Source organism: Trachymyrmex septentrionalis, unplaced genomic scaffold (assembly GCF_001594115.1).
Source record: "Trachymyrmex septentrionalis isolate Tsep2-gDNA-1 unplaced genomic scaffold, Tsep1.0 scaffold2, whole genome shotgun sequence".
NCBI classification, from domain to species: Eukaryota; Metazoa; Arthropoda; class Insecta; order Hymenoptera; family Formicidae; genus Trachymyrmex; species Trachymyrmex septentrionalis.
Window position 1 is genome coordinate 989,568 of NW_017305179.1, and position 12,344 is coordinate 1,001,911.

Consider the following 12,344-nt stretch of genomic DNA (forward strand, 5'->3'; position numbering starts at 1 on the left):
TTAAAGATTTAATATTTATATAGACGGTCTTGTTTCCAATCATATTGTTTCTAAATTAAATTTTATAATATTATATTTTATTAATGTTATACATATAAATCCCCCATCGAGGTTTAGTTATCCAAGCAACTTAACTCTCTGCCAGCAATATTAGACTTTAAAGGCATAGTCGATTTTTTTATTGTGAATTCTAATAGATAAATTTAAATCTGTAGTATAAAATAAGTAAAATGCAATCATAATTATAAAAACTTTCATGATTATAAAAACTCGTTAAAGGTACGTTTCACGAGTATCTATACAAGAATTTTTTCGGACTTTATACAGTCCGGAACAATATAAAAAATCTGTACTAAAGTTCAAAGACTCAGGCCGCGGACAAAGGATGAAAATTTTACATTGTTAACAAGGATTAAAATTGAAATGCGGACATTTAGTTTTTAATAACGTTATCTTTATTTAACAAGTATAATTGGTTTGTGTAACGATTGCTTGACGTACATTTATTTTTATGTTATAAATTGTTCTTTTTTTAATATAAAATTATTTTCTTTTATTAATATTCAAATTAAGTTTTAGGGAGCTGCTTCTCTTCTATTTTATGTTTCACTCTTCTTTATGCACCACAATGTTAGGTAGTACACGCTAATTTCTACCAGCGACCCTTTTACAACATTTTTCAACGGTTTACTCTTTGTACTTTATAGAAAATCAAAGTCATAGTATTACGAAAAGTGTTATAAAGGGAAAAGAGAAGCGAGAAGGAAAATGGTGGAACGAATAAACGAAAAAGGGAGACAGGCTGGCTGTCGCCAAGAGGAAATTTTATTTTTTTCCATTTTAATCTCCAAAATTATTTTCGAGCCAAGATTACGAGAAATTCAGTTCTCTTTGGAAAAAGTTGCGAACTTTATCTATACTGAGAAAAAAGATACAGTAATGGTAACAAAAAAAAAAGAGAATTATTCACAAATGACCGATTATCATTGAATTACTTTGTTAAAATAACAAAATACAATATTTTTTTGTTACAATACATGAACAAAATTTTTTTATTTAACAATACAAATTTATTTGGTCACTCACGTTTTGTAAATAACAATGTGAAATTTGGTTGCCATTACGAAATAAGTATTCTTTTAGTAATTTCAACAAAATAATCCACTATGGTAGAGCAAGGAGCGTTTCGCTGAGCTATCAGATATGACGAATTTCTCTTCGAAGAAGAGAAATTCAACGTCTATCTATATAAAGTCGAGACGATTAGAGACTAATCTCGTGGACTTCTCGGTCCTCGCCACACCATGATCAATCATAGTAACTATTTTTTCAGAGCGATTAGTAATCTCAATTGCTCTAAATCTATATACATATATCTTTGCTAAGCTAAAGAAATTCAAAAACGCCAAACGTAATTTCACTCTGTAGAAAGTGAGAGATATATATTATTCGTTTTGTTCCGATAACAAAATGTTTCATTTTCAACTACAAAAGATCTATAAACACCGTACAAAACAATTTGTACCATTTAAATTATTAGTTTATTTAGTAAATTAATATTGTCGTGGTAACCAACGGTTTGATTGATTATATATCAACAAATAGTTTTTGTGTCGGTAACAAAACTTTGGTTATTGGTACAAAACATTTCTCTCAGTCGTATTGAAATTCTAAAAATGGAGTGTTTCATGGAAATAAAATTATCACCTCCTGTGACGATCGATGATGGTGTACTAGGCTGACGAACACATTTTGCTTGTCGATAGGACGTAATTGCCACTTCGTTTTCGCACTTTATACAGATCTCGTGCCTGACTGCAATTAACTGCAATGTAATTCCATCGACGTTGGAGAAAAATCTGGTTGCCCGGGCAACGCCAGGAATTCGATCGTACTTCCGAGTGCGACTGTCGCGTTTTCGTTCTCGTCGAAAACGCTGTGGAACCGCCAGTTGTCAGTTTCCATTCGCTTTTTGCGTAATTACAGTATTTTCATAAATGTTGAATGTTTCATTGGACGACATCGAAACACGCCCGAATATTGATTTATTAAATAGACGTTGTTTTTACATCGCACGATGTTGCATTGAACGTTTGTATTATCCCTCTTGGATCGGTGCTTGACTTTTAAGAACGAAGTCCCATTTTTAAATCTGACACTTTTTCCTTGAATAAGATTTGTCCTTATTTCATTGAATTCCTTGTCTCAAAATATAACGCTATTCCAGCACCACGGCTTTGTCGTCTTCTAAAAGTTGAGCGACGACAATGAGATTTTGAGGTGTAAAACTTAAGCTTTAAACCGTAAGAAATGGATCAATCATAATTGAATATATTAAGGACAATAATAGATGAATAGTCAATTTTTTACGACTTAAAGCTTAAATTTTATGCCTTAAAATACTCTTATTGTGGACACCGCTTTAAATTAAATAGCTTGATATCACGAGTGTATATTGCATTTATAAACTGGCTGTATTGTTTAAAGCTTAAGAATGCTGTTTCTTTTTTTGTGTGATATAAAAAATTCGGCAAATAATAACTCATTTCAATTAGCGTGCAATAAATTTCTCGGCAGCCGCGTTACGAATACGGTTTCGGTACTTGATACTAACTGTTGTCTATATTAGAGCGCCTGTGTGAAAATAAACGGGCATGTTACGCAATTTGCATTCTCGCTAATTGAATCACACCCGCGGTGAAACAGCCTCAAAATTACAGAGCGGCAAATCACATTTTTATTTAATGCCACAAACTCGTTGCCGGTGCTAAATACTGAATGAATATGCATTAGTATGCAAAATGCTGCCATATAATCGCATCGGGACATAACGTAAAACTCGCTGCATCCGCGAAAACAAAGTTCGATCGATGTTGCCTTACACGTATAATTAATTAAATCATAAACACGAGTCGAATAGCGTCCTGATTATACTTTTTATTGCTTGCTAATAATTGATATTTAACGGGGCGTTAATCTAGTATTTGTTTTTACTCTGCATTAATTCCAAATGCTCTTTCCTACGGTAATATCCAGCAGATAATGCCGACGGTGCGTATCGAATGCTTCTCTTCCCTCGAAGGAATTCTCTGTCTAGACATTTTGATAATAGCGTCTTTATGCGAGCCGTTCGCGTAGAGAAATACGAAAAGTCCCTAAGGTACCATACGTATATAGTCGTTTGCAAAACGGAGGGAAATAAGGACCAATTCTGTAACTTAGGCTGTCGTTATATTTTTGCCGGTGATCGTAAACGTTAAGAAATGTTCGAAGGCCGTATAATTTTCTCCATATCTTACAAGGGCTTCGAAATTATTTTAAAATCTCCAATTTTCTCTTAAAAATCTCGAGCGAACAAATTGAGTATTTTGACCGGAATTAATTGAAAAATTAACTTTAATCGATATATATTCCTGGGTCCAATGGATTTGAACATTTTCTTCGACCATACGTAAAAAATTATTTATAACAAATGTTTTTTGCAAATCAATGAAAAATAAATCTATTTTCGATCAAAGCGGATTTTAATGCTGAAATATTTCAGAGGAAATTTATATACATAATCGAAGCAAACTGTGCGTCGAAATCATTTTCACAATCTTACACGAAAAGAATGATTTTGTTGAAGGATCTAAAAATTTCACTAGATACAAAAAAGAATAAATAATGTCGGATCACTAAGAGTTACGTAGAAACCTCAAGCATGATGAGCGATGAGTCATAAAAAGTTTTAGCTTTCTAGTAATTACTTTGAGTGTTCTACATAATTACTTTGAGATCTGTATGTAGCTAAATTTTTAGATTCTTCAACAAAATCTTACCGTTACGTTACATTAACTTTAAATACAGATACATTAATAAATTTAAAGTACCCTGGACCCAGAAATACTAATTAAGGAAGCTTTATAATGAATACCGAGGATTAAATGCAAACGATATATTTGGATGCGAATCGACGAACGACCCGGAGACTTGTATTAGTAATCGTCCCGTATTGTAGGAACAATTATCGCCATGATGAATTGAAGAAAGTCGGTCGGCCGGCCGCTCACTCGTTAACTTACTTTTTCTCCGAGATCGACAGAATCGCGTTCGTTCAACGGCGTTCAATGAAGGTAAATCAGCTGTTTTTCCGCGAACACAGCGTTGTGACAAGAGACGCGGACGCAGCGAACGTGATTTATTCGATATCAGGCATTTTATATTAAAATACGCCTTTTATCGCCGTCAAATCCAGGCATCGCGTTGCACATCGGCGACATTGTAGAAAGTTGCAGCTGTACTTTTTATTTGCCCCTTTCCCAAGACAGCCACCATTTAATTGCGATTGTCAATCTGGATTGCTGTGTAATACGTCATAGTCTGAAGCAGGCAGTACACTCCGCCGTCTATTCAGTTCAGTTCAATTCAACGTGCGTTCGGTTTACTTTGGTCTTAAATGAGAAAGTTGCTTTATAACTTACAGAGTTACTAAATGGACGCCCCGGCTGCTGCATCAATTCAACTTTGTTCCGTGCTTTTTTGTCCTCTCCCGCTTACATTATCTTGACGAGCGGAACAGATTGGAAACAAACGTCGGTCATCTGTGGACTTAAACATTTCATCTGGCTTGTAATTGTTGAATTTGTGTACGCGAGAGAGGAATCGTTCGCAGAACTAATAAGAAAATGTATTAGACATATTGTTTGTAAAAAGCAAAAAAGATTTCATGGGATTAATCTGTCATTCATAGCATTGCAATAAAATAAAATAAAAAAAAAATATATATATATATATAATTGTACTATAATTATAATTATTGATTAAATTATACATAAGTAAGTACAGTTTTGCTGAAATATCTAAAAATTTAGCCTAGATATAGAAAATAATTTCACTGGACCATTAAAATGAATTGTTTAAATGTTGACAATGCTGCAAAAAGTTTTAACATTCTAGCAATCCCACACAATTATTTCAATATCTAAACCGTATGTGCTTTTTCCCGGGTAGTTTAATTAATAATTTTTCATTAATGTCCCCCCTAAGTCCGATGAAAAAAAAAAGAAAGAAATCTGAAAAATTATAATTAAGATTAAGAATCGTACATACATCACAGGTATTCTGAATAATTCTGAGCAGTCTCTTATAGTTTCCTTTGTAATCTTCAGCCGTACACATAATTATCTTATTGTTTTCGAAATTACGGTAATAAGCACGAGGGCGAAGCGCGTCCGATTTGTCTCCTAGCCTGCCTCATGCAGAAGATAACTAAACAAAAGCGATGACGACGAGGTCCACGAAACTGACGCCGGGTGTAATGTGGAAGTAAACCGGAGGTCGGAATCGGGCAGATATGGCGTTATACTCGCTCCTTAAGAGGAGCCAGGGCTCTCGAGTCCGGAGATTTATGCCACGCGCGGATTTGTGCCCCTGACGCGGAATTAATCTTTAGTCTGTCCCACCCTGGGTCCCCGTGGAGCGAGAAACCGCTCATTACTGTATCTGGCTTTGTAACTACTGTTGTGCAACCATAGCGGATATAACTTCTCGAGCTGTCTGAGATTGTTACGAACTAATCGCAGTCTGCGACTCATAACTGGGGACATGCCCGTGAGTTCAAGCTATCGACCGACCCGAAAGTTCAAGCTATCGACCGACAAGGATTGGAGTCCTTCACGTAAACGCAATGACATATAATAATGAATTGAATCTTAAGCGAACACAGCGGTCTCAGAGATAATCTCTGTGTACAGAGTTGCCACAAAATTGGAAATATATGGGTAAGGGAAATTGAAAATGATCAGGGAAAATCAGAAAGAGAAATCAGAGAAATTTGGAATACTTCAGCAAAATTGTTCTTTTCGTGTATATTTCAGTCGACCATTTTTGTTGTTACGGTAAAATTTTAGTTTATAGGATAAAACATTTTTCCTAGTGTTACGAATCTCGTTGGAGATTCTACGCTCCTCCGTGTGTTGTAACGTACATGTATTGAACATATGTAACATATATGTATTGAACATATATATACATATTTATAACATATACGTATTCCAAGCGTTAAATTTATATAGCGAAGTTTAAAATTACGACGTATTGAACGGTTTGTTCTTTTTTTCAGATCACGAACTTTTCGGGGAAATTAGCCTACCTCGGCGGGCTTGTTGTCGGTAAGTAATTTTTGAAATCCTTCGAGAGTCGCGTCTCCAACTAGTACGAAACTTATCCAAAACGAGTCCCGATGTGTAGAGAATATTCTTTCTTCCTTTTTCCCCTTTTCTCTCTCTCTCTCTCTCTCTCTCTCTTTTTTTTGTTTTATGCAACATTGCGCTAACGCGAAAAACTTTGTTGCACCGTTCGTGCCGCCGCCTAAAAGAGTTTCCGGCTCCTCGCGGGAAATTCGCGGCGCTGTCGTATTAAGCTTCTCCCATTTGTGATAAAACGTAACGGCAGAAAAGCTTTTCTCGTAGCTATTAAGACGAAGCCGCGATTACGCTTTTGCGGCTTGATTAGCAAGAAATCCTTTTACCGTGTCGTTACTTGGATGGAAAATTTTTATTCGAGACCAGTATATGCGTTATTGTAATACCAAAGTACTGCTCGTTCGCTGGGAAATAGCATAAATCAGGCGTTTCTTTCTGGTTCAGCGCCCCTTGAAAACGCGGGAGAGAATCGAATTATACTTTATTGTCGCCGTGCGCGAACATTGGATCTGCAGGCATCGTCTATAGATTTTGAGAGACAACACGATCGTGGTTGAGCGGACGGGCGATCGAGCAAAGAGGATGGAAGGTGGATTCAGGACGTCGAATATTGGCGATGTCGTGCTGAGAGGGATGGGGGTACAAAGGGGGATGACGAAGGTACGCGCCCGGAATCGTACCCAAAATTCACAGCACGTGCTTCTAACGTAGCTCCCGCAGGAGCCCTTCACCTGAAGAGGTTACTAGCTATTTTTATGTGTACCTATATAGTTATCGAAAGGGAAAGGGATGTAAAAGGCTGAGAGTCCGAGGGACCGTTTCCAGGTGTTGGATAGTCCGAAGGGACCAGCACAATAAAACACTTTAATTTTTATTTCGCGTAGATGTACGACAAGTACTCGCGTTACCTTCCGTAACGTTTCGTAAAATCATTGTTTTTCATGTCAATTCTTTTATAATACACACTCTCTAAAACTTTTAGAGTGAATAGCCACTCTGAATAGTGAAATTTCACTCTTAAAGATTGAAAGATTGAGTTGCACTTTTTCCAAATTGGCTCAATTTTCATTCTTTAAAAAATGAGATTCATTCGAAAAAAAATATATAAATAAGAACTTATTAACGAAGTTTTTAATATTGCAGTAGAAATAAAATCTGATCTCTAAATACGAAACACATCGCTTTGCTGTCGAAACGTTTCTAAAAGGCAGAGATTTCAGACGATCGAAAAGCCCCTCGGACGAGCGTTAGCTTTGAATTTGGCGTTTTTCTTCTGATGCTGGGAGGGAGATCGTTGCCAGAGTCTGTCGCTGATGGTGCTGTCGAATGCCAGGAACGCGCGTCTTTCCCTCACGTTTGACCTTTTCGGGTCTGGTGACGAGGGAGGAGGATCAGAGAGCGCCTCTTCGCCTCAACGATTCTCACCGTCCACTGTGTGCCTGGTAATGGCCTTTATGTAACACCCTGACATTCTCGGGTGGCTGGACGACCTCCATAATGCAGAGCATATAACGCTCCGTTCTTACGCCGCAGGATCGCTTCTTCAATCAGGATCTACGAGTTCGATGCGCGATATCCCAAGCGCACGGTAGTCGAGGAAGGAATGCCGGATTCGGAGTTACAATATCGGGTTAAGGGTCGAGCACACAAAATGGGGTCGAAGGGACATGTAGGTACATACCTAAAATGTTGCTCTTGAAGATTGGAGATATCGTCACACGGATGAAACTCGATGGGTTGATATAATAGAGTTGGTAGAAAGGTCGAACGAACGAGTAGTTAATTGGGTCAAAGATTAATACTGTAGTTTATTAAAACGTTATAAAAAGAAATGAAAACTAGTTCTTTATTAATGTATACAATGAACGTTTCGAATACGCCAAGTCTTTTTCAGTTAAATAACAATAGAAAATAAATTAAAGGTTTCGAAAAACAAATAAAGTACATGAAATCTTAATATAATTAAAATGTTGGAAAGTCGATATAGAAATATAAATAAAATTCTCTTTCCAACATTTTACAATTAATTGCTCGTTTGATCAATTTCATTGCATTTACTTTGCGATTTTGTAGGATGTAGTGGATATTATTGGGTTGGAATTCTTTTTTCGCAAGATTATCTTCTCGAATTATGCAATACAACTTTACTGTCGACCACTGTGCGTGTCCCTATTATTCCGCTTATGTTATTTCTATTGTATTAAGACTCGCGTAGAAGATCGACGCGATTAATCGTAAACGCATTAAAGGATCATCGCGTCGCGACGAGAGAAAGAAAGGGATTCGCGCTTGGGAACGAGACGTACTTCGGTGGCGAGACGTCGAAAGCCCGCGTTAATTAAGGTTTCTTAGCAGACGTGGCGGAGCAGACGACGCGTGTGTAATTGTGCATTCGCCTGTCGGCAACCTCGTCGTGAAGGCTTTGTCCCGAGAAACCAGACTGGATCTTAAGACCTAGGTTCACCCACACGCCTACGGACAATGGCAGTGGAGGTCTACTCTACAATACAGCTCTGCTTATAGTATTTCTAAAACGCGAATTTTGCTCCCTCGATATCATCTCCCCCATTTCTGGCTCCCGTACGCTGTTCCCCCTCTATTTCTTTTCTCTCTTTCTCCGTCTTTTTTGGTAGATATAAACGCATCGACCGACCAGATCAGATATAATCGCTGATAAATAAAGTTGATAATGAACGACAAATAAAATTGAATCGATAAATGAAATTGAAAATTTTTAATATATATATACATATGAAAAATTTTTCCTTTATTGGAGAATATTTATTTCTCGCAGAAATTTCTCGATGATATATATTTCTGTGTCCTAGTAGCGGAGGTAAAGGTATGACTCTTTTAACTTCGAACACGCGCATGCCAAGCATCTGCTAGGAAAATAGCAGCTGCTGGAGGTATTTCGCGGGAGATACGGGGAATCGGTATATCAATTTAATGAAAATCAGTACCTCTGGAGACCAGAGGACTTTCCTTGCAAGTGTGATTGATGAGGCGTGCTGCCTGAGCGCATTTATTGTGAGAGTGTAGATTAGCGTTGCTGTCGACGAAATGTATTACCGCGGTATGTCGCGAGAATAATAAATGTAATTTAATGTGGCGCAAAGCTGGTACGACTCTCAGTGGATCGTCAGGTCGCGTACATTGCGCATTATTACGCGCGAATATTTCCGTCATATATCTGAAAAAGAGCTAAATAGACAGGCGCGCAGAGAAATGTCGCGAGAGATGCGGCCATATAATATTATAAAAATATAATATAATTACAGCACAGTAATTAAGAGTAAAATATGAAGTAATAAAGAGGAACTTTTTTTCTGGAAATTTTGAAATAATTCGAAAAAAAGTCGACGAAGCTATTAATTCTTTAGATAATTTTCTATGAAACAATAATTTTCTTTTTTATTGTATATAGCAGACTTGATGCGTGATCATTCGTCAACGAGATAGCGCCATGTATCCAAGAATATGAGATCTGCGACAGAAATACATGAGTGAATCTCGGTAAATTTGTGCGCGATAAAGATCAGGGTAACGCGCTCGAGAATTGGAATTGTTGATTATATCCTGCGGTATGGTAAATCATGACGACGTTATTTCGGAGGAGGTTGTACTATTCGCAGATGCGATCTCCGGCGTTTGGTCTCCGAATCCCTTATCTGTGACCACCTAGTGATATCACCCTGCAGAACGTGCACTACCGCAACAGAGAAATAGCAAGGAGCAAGTTAGATTTCTTGGTAAACTTTCTTCCTTTGCGCGTGAAATTAAATTGACATGTTGCGCGAAAGCGAAATGACGTCCAGTGGTGGAATTATCACGTTACGAAAAATTCACTTTATGCGGTCAACATTAAATATCCACCTGCGAGATATACTTTGTGCGCGATCTTCTTTCATGATATCAAATTTACACTGTTAGATGTGATATGAAAAGAGCAATGTAGTAACTCAAGCCTTCGGATTAAATATTTCGTTATTTTTAGCTCCCTTAACGTATCAAAATGTAAATCCATTTCTGTGATTAGTTTCAAAATAAACATCGTTCGTATTAACGTGTACACTTAGTAAATAATAAATTAAATTTGAATCGAATTTGATACATTCTCTTAAGTCACTTATCGCCATCGTTTTAGTCGAATTAACGACAAATTAGGAGCAACGGCGGCCTGTAGAAATGAATAAAAATAACTCCAATTGTAATCTGACATTAAGAACTCAACAGTGTTAACCCTAACAATAACGTTTCGAGATGTAATACACGCAGTGCGTGCTATATTACGGCTATATTATTTCCGAGAGTTACGCACTAATAATATCACGCTGGGCCTTCAACCCTTGTCGACGATCTTTATCGTGCATTCTCGTCGTCGACACTTAGGCCGCGCTATATGGAAACGCACGCACCCTCAGGATTGCTCTTATCGGCATCTATTCCGTTGTACGTCGTACCGACGCCCATTCCCCATCCTCCTGGTCTTATCTCGCGTGAAAACCCTCTTTAGTCCCGGCGCGCGTTTCTCTAAAGACAATACCCCCTAAAAAGGTAACAAACTTTTTAGTAGCTGCAAGAAGGAGACCTCGAACGAGCGAACACTGTACGAGCGAGCTTTTCTCGTAGTTTCCGTCACATCTTATACCCTTTCCGCGTAAAAACGCCCTGCAGGTACGTAAAATATACGTACATATGTATATCCGACTGCGGAAACTTTATTACGCTTACTCTTAAACTTGCAACATTTTGTCAGATCCCATATGAATATATGAGCGTGCGTGACGTTGCTCCAAAATTTATGCACGTTATACGGATGAACAAAGAAAAGTGTACGGAAAGGACGATTTTGCTAAAGTATCTAAAAATTTAGCTATTATTTATACTTTAGCTATGATTTTATGTTAGATACAGATATGAAAATAACTTTGTTCGGAATATCATAATAATTATCTGAGAAACCCCAAGCAATGATGGAATAAAAATTTGATTAAAATAGAGATCTAATTTTATATTAGGACTATCAAAATTATTATATAGGACGTTGTGAAATAATTGCTAGAATGTTAAAACTCTTTGCGGCATAGCTCGAGATTTCTATAAAATAATGTTGATGGTATCAGGATTTATCAGTATCTTAGATACTTAACTAAAATCGTTCTCTACGGATAATATTTTATCTTCTGGCAAATTCTCGCTTCTCGAATGAATTGAAAGTAAATGTACGAAAATCATTGTTACCCAACAGCCCCGGGGCGAAACGTGGTATAAAGTTTTGCGGAATAAATGAGAGTATCGTTAAAGGGAATACGATAGCGCGACGCCAAAGAAAATTGCAGGGCAAATTAGCTATTAATAATGAAGAGGTTTTCTAACGGGGCACCGAGTGAAATCAACGCTCTCGATAGCATCGCAGGAATACTCTCTCGGTTCGCGTCTCTGCCGAACTATCTCGCGACGGTGGTCTTCCTTTCGCGCGCTACCAGCCACGTCGGACGAGTTCATTACGGTTGCAACGCGGCTAACAGGATTTCGCTCGGTTGTCGTAACGAGCTCTCCCGAGTCGTAATTCAAAAGTTGATTCGAGTAGCTGCAATTTATTGCTCCGCGCACTCTGGCCAAGACTTTTTCTCGCGGAAAAGGTCGGTGGGGCGGTGGGCGGACTTGGACGCGGCGGGACGTGAGAAGCGGCAGGGACGAGGAAACTCGTCGCCGCGATAAGGGAAATTGCATTAAACATCGTGGGCACGTGCGAAAAGCGCGAAGAAAGGAAGTCCTCCGGGAGTCGTCGATATCGGGCATCCCTGCTGCGAATTGACGCGCCCCAGGTTTGTTAATGCAGGTGGGGACTCGCCGAATCGACCTCTCGTGCGACCTCTCGAATCATAGAATTATGGACGAAATTTTAATGGCTCTGCCCCAGAGTTAAGGGCCGCCCTTTGGAAACTAAATTGTCCGCCGGTCGATAAAAAAGATTCGACGAATTTTAAGCGGAAGGGCGCTACGTTTCTTATTATGTGACACGTATAATAACGTGTTGCAATAAAATTAAAATAATACCCACACGTACAGAAAACTTTTTCGAATCAAATTAGATTCCAGCTCGATTCTCTCAAAAAATTATGGATCCTGGTTGGGTAATTTATGAAGATCTCT

The 12,344-nt window shown here is 38.0% G+C and overlaps 1 protein-coding gene across 6 annotated transcripts in view; it reads left to right on the forward strand.

Annotated features, from left to right (window-relative positions):
• Positions 1-12,344, forward strand: part of LOC108747478 (ankyrin repeat domain-containing protein 50) — an 84,796-nt gene that overhangs the window by 42,453 nt on the left and 29,999 nt on the right. For all 6 annotated transcript variants that reach the window (XR_001939242.1, XM_018484975.1, XM_018484978.1 and 3 more), the window contains exon 2: positions 6,104-6,152. The gene's annotated coding sequence lies outside the window, so the exon portion shown is untranslated. The remainder of the gene's footprint in view (positions 1-6,103; positions 6,153-12,344) is intronic.